The following is a 12,304-nucleotide window of genomic DNA, read 5'->3' on the forward strand; positions in this document are numbered from 1 at the left end:
TAGCAAACTTGACTTTCCGTTGCATGAATAGTTAGAGAAGGATGCTATCCTCAATTCACTACCAAAATCCTACCTATCCTTTCTCAATCATTATAGAATGATGAAGCCTATGGTGAACTATCATAGTTTGTTAGGATTACTGCAGACATTTGAGAAGGATCACCAATTTCAAAAGAAGACCGTGAATTTAGTTGGAGGTTCATTTGTAGGGTGTCGATCCTCTAGAAGAGAAAAAAAGGTGTAAAAATCCCATGCCATCAATCCTAAAAATTAACAAGAGTCAGGCACAATGCTTCTTTTGTAAGAAGTTGGGTCATTGGAAGAAGAATTGTCCTGCTTATATAGCCAACCTTGACCCAAACAGGCCTAAGAACAAGAGAAAGAAGCAAACGATTGCTTCACAAGGTACTTATATGATAACACCTTATAATTTCTCTACTTATGATACTACTATCTGGATATTGGATACCAAAAGTTTGATTAATATATGCATATCATTGCAAGGACTGCAGATAAGTAGGAAGTTTTGAGAGGACGAGCGGTTCCTTAATATTGGAGATGAAAATCTTGTTACAATTCTGGCCTTGAAAATTTTGTAGCTTGTCTTCGAGTCTAATAGCATCATATTAGATGATTGCCATTATTATTCCTTCTTTTTGATGAATGTCATCTCTGTAGGCCTTTTGGCCAAACTTGGTTACAAGTTTATAATAAAGGATGATTTTTGTGATATCATTATGAATGATACTGCAGTTATGTGTGGACTATTAAAACATGACATATACATAATATCACGGCCTATTAATATAATGTACACAGTCAGCAAATATTCTAAATTAGATAATGTTAGTGAATCCTACCTTTGGCATTGTAGACTTGATTATGTGAACAAAAATAAGATTGACAGATTGATCAAGGAATGTGTCCTTGAAATAGATGATTGTGAATCATTGCCAACCTGCGAATCCTGTCTACTTGGTAAGATAACTAAGTCATCTTTTAAGGAAAAAGATGAAAGAGCTAGCGATGTCCTAGGTCCAATACATACTAATATATACGGACCTATGAACATAAGTGCCAGAGGAGGATATTACTACATTACGTTTAAACATGATCTATCGAGGTATAGATATGTCTATCTTATGAAGCATAAGTTAGAATCATTTGAAATATTCAAACGATTTCATGCTGAAGTAGAGAAACATACTGGAAAGAGTATTAAAATCTTTCTGTCAGACCAAAGAGGTGAATACCTCACCAGTAAGTTTCTGACATATCTAAAAGAGAATAGGATTCTCTAACAATTGATCCCTCCTAGAACACTACAACATAATGGGATGTCTGAGAGGAGAAATCGAATCTTGTTAGATATGGTCTGATCCATGATGGGCTTTGCAAGTCTATCAATCTCCTTTTGGGGATATGCTCTAGAAACTGCCTGCTATATTTTGAATAAGGTACCGAGCAAGTCTATCGAAAAAACTTCATATGAGATATGGACTGGGCGTAAGCCGGTGCTCTCACACCTTAGGGTCTGAGAGTGTCTAACTTATGTCAAGTGTTTAAAGACAGATAAGCTTGGATCAAAGTCTGATAGATGCTTGTTCCTAGGGTATCCAAAGAAAATTAAAGGGTACTACTTCTACCTCACTGTAGAATAAAAGGTGTTTGTGTCACGCCCCCGACCCGAGATTGTGAATCGAAGGTCATGGCAACCACCGCATACTTATGAAGAACTCTCTCCATAAGCATGCAAGGCATCTCATCACGATATCAATGCATTACAGTGGAATAAATTCAAATATTTATTATTCAACTCTAATTCAAGTAATTAAAATAAATATCTTACATCCGATAAAATTTTACTAAAAAAATAAAATAATAGATCTAAGTTCAATGAAGTTGACAATGCTAAATCTCGCCTCTAAAAGCTCTGTCCCAATATTTCTTCCCACGCTCAAAATTAATTATCTGAATCTGAAAAATAGAAAGAAAGGTAATGAGCTAGACAGCCTAGTAAGTAACAAATATCTCAACTAGATAATTCAAATATTATATAATTTTCAAGAATAATGTTGCGAATAAACATAAGAGTATATTTCATACTGATTTAATACAAATCAAATATTTTCAAATATTCACATATAATATAATCATAAATTCGATTCGATTTAAAAACACTCGTAACTCAACAGCCTTGACTATGACCAACGTTTAACTTCCATTGGCGGGATCCACAGAATACCAGCGCACAACCCCCATTGGCAGGGTCCACAAACACCAGCGCACAACCCCCACTGGTAGGGTCCACTGAGTATCAACGTATAATTCCCATTGGCGGGGCCCACTGAAATATAGTTAGGCTGAGAGCATAAATCCGATTCTGTATCAAATACTTCGTATCATAATATATCATAATTTTTCTCACTGAACGTGTGCATAATCGACGTACCATAATATTTCAAATGCACTTTTCTTTCAAAACATAATTTCATAAATCATGCATAATTTTAGAGAATAATTATTTATTTTCAGAATAAATATGAAATATCTCGAGAAGATGATTCATTACTTACCTTTCACGGAGCACTGATTGAACAGATCGACTAACCTCTAAGAGATTCTTCCGTGCCTATTATCCAAAATTATATTTTTACATTAATTTTAATTCAAAATTCAATGTAAACAAATCTTAAATCAAAACCTCACTTAAAATCAGACTCTTCCCTAAACTCGATCAAAATCATCAGATGAAGCCTTCCACTACGCTAATTCTAGAGGAATAATCTTTAGAGAGAGAAAAATCCATCAGGAGAGAGAAACAATCTAGAGAGAAAAAATTCTAGAGAGAGAAAGTAGAGAGAGAAAGTTCAATTCTAGAGAGAGAAAGTCAGGGTTCAGACTGAAAGAAGAGAGAAAAGAGAGAGAAACTCTCTCTCTCATCATTTTATTTATTTATTTATTTATTTATTCATTTATTTATATATATAAGTATATATATATATTTTGTTATTATTATTTTTTTTCTTTTCTTTTCTTTTCTTTTTCTCTTTTTCTTCTTTCTCTTTTCTTTTCTTTTTCTCTTTTTTTTTTCTTCTTTCTCTTTTCTTTTCATTTCTTTTCTTTTTCTCATTTTCTTCTTTTTCTTTTCTTTTCTTTTTTTTCTTCTTTTTCTTCGGGCTCCTTCCAGGCCGAACAGGGGACCGACGGTCCCCTCCTTGTGTCGGGCCGTTCAGGCCACGGCCGCCGCGACGGAGGCCGACGGTAGAGGGGGGCCACTCCCCCGGTCACGGAGGAGCATGGCCGGTGATCGATTGCGATCGCTGATGCTGGAAAATTCATGGGAAAAAGAGACCAAAACAGAGGTCCCTTTTTCCGATCGAAAATCGACGACTCTCGTCGTCGGCAGCCGCGCACAAGGGCACGGGAGGAAGGAAGAGAGGAAGAAGAGGAAGACTCACCTCGACCTTCAGTGACCCCACCGATGGGCAATCACGGTGAGAATCAAAATGGTGTCCGCAGCTCCAATCGGGAAAAATAGGGAGAAAGAGAGAAGAAGGGGGCCGATGTTGGGTTTCTAAGAAAAGGGGGGGCTTCTTATAGAGGGTCCTAGGACTTCGAGAGGTCCTAGGACTCCCAATTTGTCCGGGTCTCGCCAGAGAAGAAGACTCCTATCGGGAGTCTTCTTTCCAATTTTTCCTCTTTGTTTTTTTTAATGGGCTTGGGTTTTGGGCTATAACATTCTTCACCCCTAAAAAGAAATTTCGTCCTCGAAATTTTTCATACCTGTCAGCAGTATATTGGAAGCCTGTGCGTTCTGTTGAGTAAACGCATAAACTCTTCCCTGGGTTTTAGAAATCTATCCACCACCCTTTTGTTGTCCTTCATGAGTTCTTTGGCCAACTTGATTTTCAGTATTTAGCGGGCAGCTAGCAATTTTATGATCCATCTGACCATATTTGAAACAAGCACCTGTATTCCAATAGCAATCCTTGTCTGCATGATTTTTGCCACATCTGGAGCACGGCTCACCATCAATCTGTTGAGTCTTATTGTCTACTGCTCCCTTAGCTGATCTTTTGATGTTTTTATTATTCTGCCCTTGTGTATCATTTGATTTTGCTCTCTTTCTTTGCTTTCTTTTCCTTTCCATACGTTCTTCATTGACTTCTCTTTCAATTATCAGTGCTTTGTTTATCACATCTGCATAAGTTGTCAATTCATATGGAACCACTTATTTTTGAATCTTAGTTCTCAGTCCCATCTCAAACTTGTGAATACGTTCTTGCTCACCATCCACTAATCTCGGAGCAAATTTTGCTAACTCTGTAAATTTTGCTTCATATTCAGTCACACTCATACCCTTTTGCTTCAAATAAATAAACTCTTGCTCTTTCTGGATCCTTATACTCTGAGGAAAATATTGATCGTAGAATGCAACCCGAAATCTTTCTTAGGTAAGTATTTCGCCATCTTGTTCATGCTTGCGCTGTAGTCGCTGACACCAGTTGTATGCTTCTCCTTGTAGTAAATAAGCTGCATATCAAATCTTTTCTTCATCAAGACACTCTTGGACAGTGAAGGCCTTCTCCATCTCCATTATCCAGTTATCAGCCTTCAAAGGTTCAGTAGTCCCCTTGAAAGCTGGAGGAGCAAGCTTTTTAAATTTTGAAATGTTATTCCATTGTACTGGTTGCTCTCCATGTTGTGGTGGTGGATGCTGATGTTGTTGTGTATCTCGTCGTATCTGCTGTTGTTCAAGCATTTGCTACTGTATTTATTGTTGTGCTTGTACCATTCTGATTAGGATCTGCATTAACTGAGCCATATCTGGTTCTTGATGTACTCTCGAAGTACTCCCATTAGGATCTACGACTCCCTCCTCCTGAGGGGTGCCACTGATCAGATGGGGAGTGCTACCATCCCGTGGTTGTGATGTCTCTCTTGCAATTCCTTGAGTAGTTCTTGTCATTCTACGGGGAGGCATGGTAACCTTGTAGTAGTAAAACCTTATTAGATTAATTTATCTATTTGTTAGGATAGATTTATTATGATGCTCATACTTTAACATCCCAATATTTCTAATGTTTACCCACCTACACTCATACTATGTCAAATTCTATGTGTCATAATTTATCCACTTATGCTCTGATACCATATTAATTGTCACGCCCCCGACCCGAGATTATGAATCGAGGGTCATGGCAACCACCGCATACTTATGAAGAACTCTTTTCATAAGCATGCAAGGCATCTCATCACGATATCAATGCATCACAGCAGAACAAATTCAAATATTTATTATTCAACTCTAATTCAAGTAATTAAAATAAATATCTTACATCCGATAAAATTTTACTAAAAAAATAAAATAATAGATCTAAGTTCAATGAAGTTGACAATGCTAAATCTTGCCTCTAAAAGCTCTGTCCCAATATTTCTTCCCACGCTCGAAATTAATTATCTGAATCTAAAAAATAGAAAGAAAGGTAATGAGTTAGACAGCCCAGTAAGTAACAAATATCTCAACTAGATAATTCAGATATTATATAATTTTTAAGAATAATATTGCGAATAAACATAAGAGTATATTTCATGCTGATTTAATACAAATAAAATATTTTTAAATATTCACATATAATATAATCATAAATCTGATTCGATTTAAAAACACTCGTAACTCAACAGCCTTGACTATGACCAACGTTTAACCCCCATTGGCGGGGTCCACAGAATACCAATGCATAACCCCCATTGGCAGGGTCCACAAACACCAGCGCACAACCCCCACTGGCAGGGTTCACTGAGTACCAACGTATAATCCCTATTGGCGGGGCCCACTGAAACATAGTTAGGCTGAGAGCATAAATTTGATTCTGTATCAAACACTTCGTATCATAATATATCATAATTTTTCTCACTGAACGTGTGCGTAATCGACATACCATAATATTTCAAATGCACTTTTCTTTCAAAACATAATTTCATAAATCATGCATAATTTCAGAGAATAATTATTTATTTTCAGAATAAATATGAAATATCTCGAGAAGATGATTCATTACTTACCTTTCACGGAGCACTGATTGAACTGATCGACTAACCTCTAAGAAATTCTTCCATGCCTATTATCTAAAATTATATTTTTATATTAATTTTAATTCAAAATTCAATCTAAACAAATTCCAAATCAAAATCTCATTTAAAATCAGACTCTTCCCTAAACTCGATCCAAATCATCAGATGAAGTCTTCCACTACGCTAATCCTAGAGGAATAATCTTTAGAGAGAGAGAAATCCATCAAGAGAGAGAAACAACTTAGAGAGAGAAAATTCTATAGAGAGAAAGTAGAGAGAGAAAGTTCAATTCCAGAGAGAGAAAGTCAGGGTTCAGACTGAAAGAAGAGAGAAAAGAGAGAGAAACTCTCTCTCTCATCATTTTTTATTTATTTATTTATTCATTTATTTATATATATATATATAAGTATATATATATATATTTTTTGTTATTATTATTATTATATTTTTTTTTCTTTCCTTTTCTTTTCTTTTTCTCTTTTTCTTCTCTCTCTTTTCTTTTCTTTTTCTCTTTTTTTTTCTTCTTTCTCTTTTCTTTTCTTTTTCTCTTTTTTTTTCTTCTTTCTCTTTTCTTTTCTTTTCTTTTTCTCTTTTTCTTCTTTTTCTTTTCTTTTCTTTTCTTTTCTTTTCTTTTCTTCTTTTTCTTCGGGCTCCTTCCAGGCCGAACAGGGGACCGACGGTCCCCTCCTTGTGCTGGGCCATTCAGGCCACGGCTGCCGCAGTGGAGGCCGGCGGCAGAGGGGGGCCACTCCCCGATCACGGAGGAGCATGGCCGGTGATTGATTGTGATCGCCGGTGCCGAAAAATTCACAGGAAAAAGAGACCAAAATAGAGGTCCCTTTTTTTGACCGAAAATCAGTGACTCTCATCACCGACAGCCGCGCACAAGGGCATGGGAGGAAGGGGAAGGAAGAGAGTAAGAAGAGGAAGACTCACCTCGGCCTCCAGTGACCCCACCGACGAGCAATCATGATGAGAATCAAAACAGTGTCCGCGGCTCCGATCGGGAAAAACAGGGAGAAAGAGAGAAGAAGGGGGCCGATGTTGGGTTTCTAGGAAAAGGGGGGGCTTCTTATAGAGGGCCCTAGGACTTTGAGAGGTCCTAGGACTCCCAATTTGTCCAGGTCTTGTTGGAGAAGAAGACTCCTATCGGGAGTCTTCTTCCTAATTTTTCCTCTGTTTTATTTTTTTTAATGGGCTTGGGTTTTGGGCTATAACAGTTTGTTAGCAGTCGGATAGTCTTTTTGAAAAAGAAGTTCCATAGTGAATGAGCTAATACCTATAAAATTAAACTTGATGAAGTTCATGAGGTGGAAAGATCGAGACACACAGAATTGGATTTGATTCGTGAATCAAATCTGGAGCTAGTAGAGGCACCATTAAGGAGATCCGATAGAGTATCGCATCAGCTAGACAGATACTATGATTTTTTGGTCAAAGATGGTGATCCCATCAAACTTGATGAAAATGATGAGGATCCGATCACCTATATGGAGGCCATGCAAAGGTTCGACTCTCAGAGATGGCTAGAGGCCATGAAGTCCGAGATGGAGTCTATGGAGATCAATAGTGTATGGATACTAGTTGATCCATCTGAAGGGATAAAATTTATAGAGTGTAAATAGATTTTTAAGAAGAAAAAATGAGCGAATAAGAAGATAGAGACCTATAAAGTCTGACTAATTTTCAAGGGTTACCATCAGCGTTATGATATTGACTATGACGAGAGATTCTCTCCTGTGACAATGCTCAAGTTCATCCAAACTATGCTTGCTATCACTGCACACTTAGATTTTGAGATCTAACAGATGGATGTCAAAACCGTTTTCCTTAACAGAAAGCTAGAAGAAGAGATGTACATAATACAACCTGAAGGGTTCACATCCACAGATGAGTCGAAAGTGTGCAACCTGAATAGGTCTATTTATGGACTTAAGTAAGCATCTAGGAGTTGGAACATATGTTTTGATAAGGTGATCAAAATATATGGCTTCATTAAGACTGGAGAAGAGCTTTGTGTCTACAAGTGGGCTTCCGATTCTACAGTCATCTTTCTTGTGCTGTATATGGATGATATACTGTTACTAAAAAATGACATCCCAGCTTTGTAGAGTGTGAAGTTGTGGTTATCATCATAGTTCTTCAGGAAGGACTTGAGGAAAGCATCCTACATCCGAGGGATGAAGATCTATAGGGATAGATCTAGAAGGTTGCTTGGATTGTCTCAATCTACATATATTGATACCTTATTAAAGCGGCTTAATATAGATGATTTCAAGAAAGGTTATCTTTCGATAGGTCATGAAATTACTCTTTTCAAAAAGAATTATTCGACAACTCCTGAGGAGAGAGAGCATATGAGTAAAATATCATATGCTTCAACAGTAGGATCTATCATGTACGTTATGATGTGTACGAGATCGGAGTGGCCTATTCACTAGGGATAGTGAGTAGGTACCAGTCTGATCTGGATAAGAAGTATTGGAATATTGCGAAAGTAATTCTTAAATATTTGAAAAATACTAAAGACCAATGGCTTATCTATGGAGACACTGATCTGAAACTTGTGGGATATACTAATTCTAATTTTCAGTCAGATTGGGATGACAGCAGAAGTGTGTCGGGCAATGTATTTACCTTAAATAGAGGAGCTGTTTGCTGGAAGAGTTTCAAGCAACATACTGTGGTCGATTCTATATGTGAAGTGGAATATAATGCTGCATCGGATGCTGCAACATATTCTGCATCGCTATCACCTAGTGTGAGAGATAGTGAATCGAGGTAACATCGAGCTTCTGATGATCGATAAAAAAGAGAACTTAGCCGACCCCTTCACTAAAGCTCTTGAGATCAAAGAGTTCAATGACTTCAAATGGAAGATGGGTATAAGATACTGCCCCAATTGGCTTTGGTCTAAGTGAGAGTTGTTGAAAATTATGTTCTAAAACCAATCGTGTGATGATTGAGTTCTTCTTTGTATATGAGTTATTGATAAATGAATAAAAGTTATTCTAACATTTTTTCATCACAAAGTTACATGTTCCTTGAACTCTTGTGTTGTGATGAAGTCTTTAGAACTATGTTAGTGTATGATAAAGAGAAGATTATCGTATAGTTCTTAAACATGTTCGTGATCAAATGATACATCATTACAGGATGATAACATTTATCGAGTGGAGGTCGTTGTGTGCCATATAGATTGATTGTCCTCTTAATCAAGGAGTATGGTGATACTGGTATGGCATACAGGTGAGATATAGGAGTACATCATCACTGAATAAGTGACTCACCTGCTGAGTGTTCTGCTGTCAAGAACTGCTCGCGAAGCACATGGGTATAAGTATCCTTTAGATCTGAGATCACCATAGTGACTTACAAGCAACTCACTGTACTTTGGTGTCGGACTATCTGGATTTCTAATACAGTGATGGAAGGCTACTGGGTACAGTCACGTACTTATGAAGTCTATGTGTAGATCAAAATGGGATATACCTCTCCAAATTATTAGAGTTGATATATCTCTATATTTTAATTTAGAAAAGCTTTGGCCAGAATAATCCATGAGATAGATTTGAAAGGTTGAAATACAATGTGGATGAAGCAATCTTGGTTGATAGTTAACCTAAGACCATCCTAAAGCATTTAGGATCAAAAAGATGAATTATGTAGTAACCATGTATATGGGTTCTAAAATAGTCTTTTACGATAATTCAATCTATCTGGACATCAAAAACCATTGCTAGATGGTATCTTGATTAGTGCAGAAATCAGTTCCTATGCTATCGGCTTAGTGTTTGAACCTATGGAGTCATACACATAAGTCAGACACTGTAGGAAAGAATTGATCTATGTTTATATGTCTAATTTGGAAGTATTTGACTTAATTGAATATATAAGTTAACTTGATTGAGAATTAAATTATGGATCAAATGGGATTAAAGAGTTGACTATGTCTAGCTAGCACTACACATGAAGTTCATGTTCGATTCCGAGAATGAATAGTTTCTGATCTATGATCCATAGAGCATATGAAGATTGAATTTAAGTGCTAATTAATTTTAGATTAGATCTGAATTAATTAGGCTTAATTGGATCCAAAATTTTAAGTTAGACTTGGTACAAAAGTCTTAAAGAGTTTGAGATTGACAGCCTTTCGAAATTATTTCAAATCAGTTTGAATTGGATTCGAATCAGACCCATTTTGGATGAGATATGAGAAATCCTACTTGCACTAGGATTTTCCTCTCTTATAGGCCAACCAACACCTGAAAGCTTCCTCATTGTGGGCATCCCATGTGGATGAGGGATTGGGTGCAATATGGTTGTCATATGTGATGGCAATACTATCTTATGTAGGAGTCCTTTCATGAGTATTGGACTGATTCAAAGCATATTTGAGTCTGGAGTCCTATACTTATTGGGTCATAAAAATCATCTATAAATAAAGAGGGTCTCTATCTATAGATGCATAGTAAATAGAAAATAAATCAAATTGAGAAAAGAGAGAGAGAGAGAGAGAGGCGTGAGAAGGGAGAGGCCCTTCCTTCTTCTCCTTGACCTCTCCCCTTTGGTGTCGCCCCTTCTCCCTTGGCGTGGGCCCTCCTTCGGCATCCCACTTGCCGGTGTGAGGTGTCACACTAGCACATCTCTTTTCTCATTTGATTGAGTTGCGATGATCGGAGTTCATCTCGCTTTTCTACGGTGTCTGGCATGTATGTGAAGTAGAGGATCTGCACATCCAGGCCTCCGTGAAAGATTGTTTCAGGTTTTTGAATATTTGATCTCTGATTTCACTGCTAATCAGATAAAAATTTGATCCTTATTCATGTAGATTAATAAAAAATTTTTAGTTGCAATCTAAACTATCCGAAAAGAAACAATTTACCTTTCCTTCGATGTGCTCATGCATATGTTGGAGTTTATCTAATATAGACTTCAACATATAGCACCTACCTTTATTGTCATTGTCAATCTTCTTGTCAAGTATAGCTCATTGACTTTGGGTTAGACAGACTGTTAATATTAGAATAATCTGATAGAGAATATAGCTTAATTTTTTAAAAATTAAGAATAATTCTTAGATTTGTGAGCCAGTCTATGTAATTAGTTTCGGTTAAACAGTTGATATCTAGGATTGAAGCTAAAAGGTTAGAAGCTGATACTTTAAATAGTAAAGATTAAAGATTCTAGTTAAATATTTATACTTATTTTATAATTTGCTCTAAGAATTTTTAGATGCAAAAAAAGGCTTCCACTATTTTATCAAATCTCTCACACTCTCTGAGTGGAGAAACGAAAATTCTAACACGATAACTAGATTTCTAGTGGGTGCTGTGGTCCCACCGATGTCGTGCACCTCATCTAACAGTTATTGATAACATACATATCGATGTATAGATAACTCTTTGCCCAGATGCTTCTCTAAGCATGTTGGAGTGATTTAGTCTCTAAGTCATGTGGGCTCATCGACCAGTTATTACCCACACTCCTTAGTTAAGTCAGACCCACCATTTACAAGAAAGTGCAAAGCCGTCATTGGGTCCCTCACCTAACAGTTATTGGGTCCAGCCCTATCTTTATCCTGGAGAACTCTTTTCTTATAGAGTGGTTGCATATTTCTGATGCAATTGAATGTCATTGGGTCCCTCACCTAACAGTTATTGGGCCCAGCCGTGACAATCAATGTCAGTAGCATGCCCACACATCTACAACGGTGGAAGACTATTGGACTTAATATTTATGAAAAAGTTTGAATTTAGGTCTCATCTAATCAGTCATCGCATGACTGATCTAATTGGTATGGGCTAACCCAAATCGCTAAGCAACCACATTTGAGATTCAATCTTCCAAATTGGTCCGGTAAGTGGAGATCAATGGGGATCCCCCTGTTGCTTTTCTTAGACACTAATAAATTGATCAGATCAGTGAACGAAACTAATTAAATAGCCACCTTTCAATTACTTGCCTTAGACACCAATTGATCAATTGGTTCAAATAGATTAGCTTAGATGAATCTGACTCGAGCCATAGAGTCGAATTAGGTCCTTAGGTTAATCGATTCTATATATAAGTGTAAATCGATTTGATCAACAATAATTGTATGATCTTAAGCCCTATTGATTTAATCATTATCAATACTTGACTTGGTTTGATCAACTGCTAAATCGATTTTGATCCATTATGATCAAATCAAAAATCTTAGATGTAATCCAATTACTTGACCTAA

Source organism: Elaeis guineensis, chromosome 15 (genome assembly GCF_000442705.2).
Source record: "Elaeis guineensis isolate ETL-2024a chromosome 15, EG11, whole genome shotgun sequence".
NCBI classification, from domain to species: domain Eukaryota; kingdom Viridiplantae; phylum Streptophyta; class Magnoliopsida; order Arecales; family Arecaceae; genus Elaeis; species Elaeis guineensis.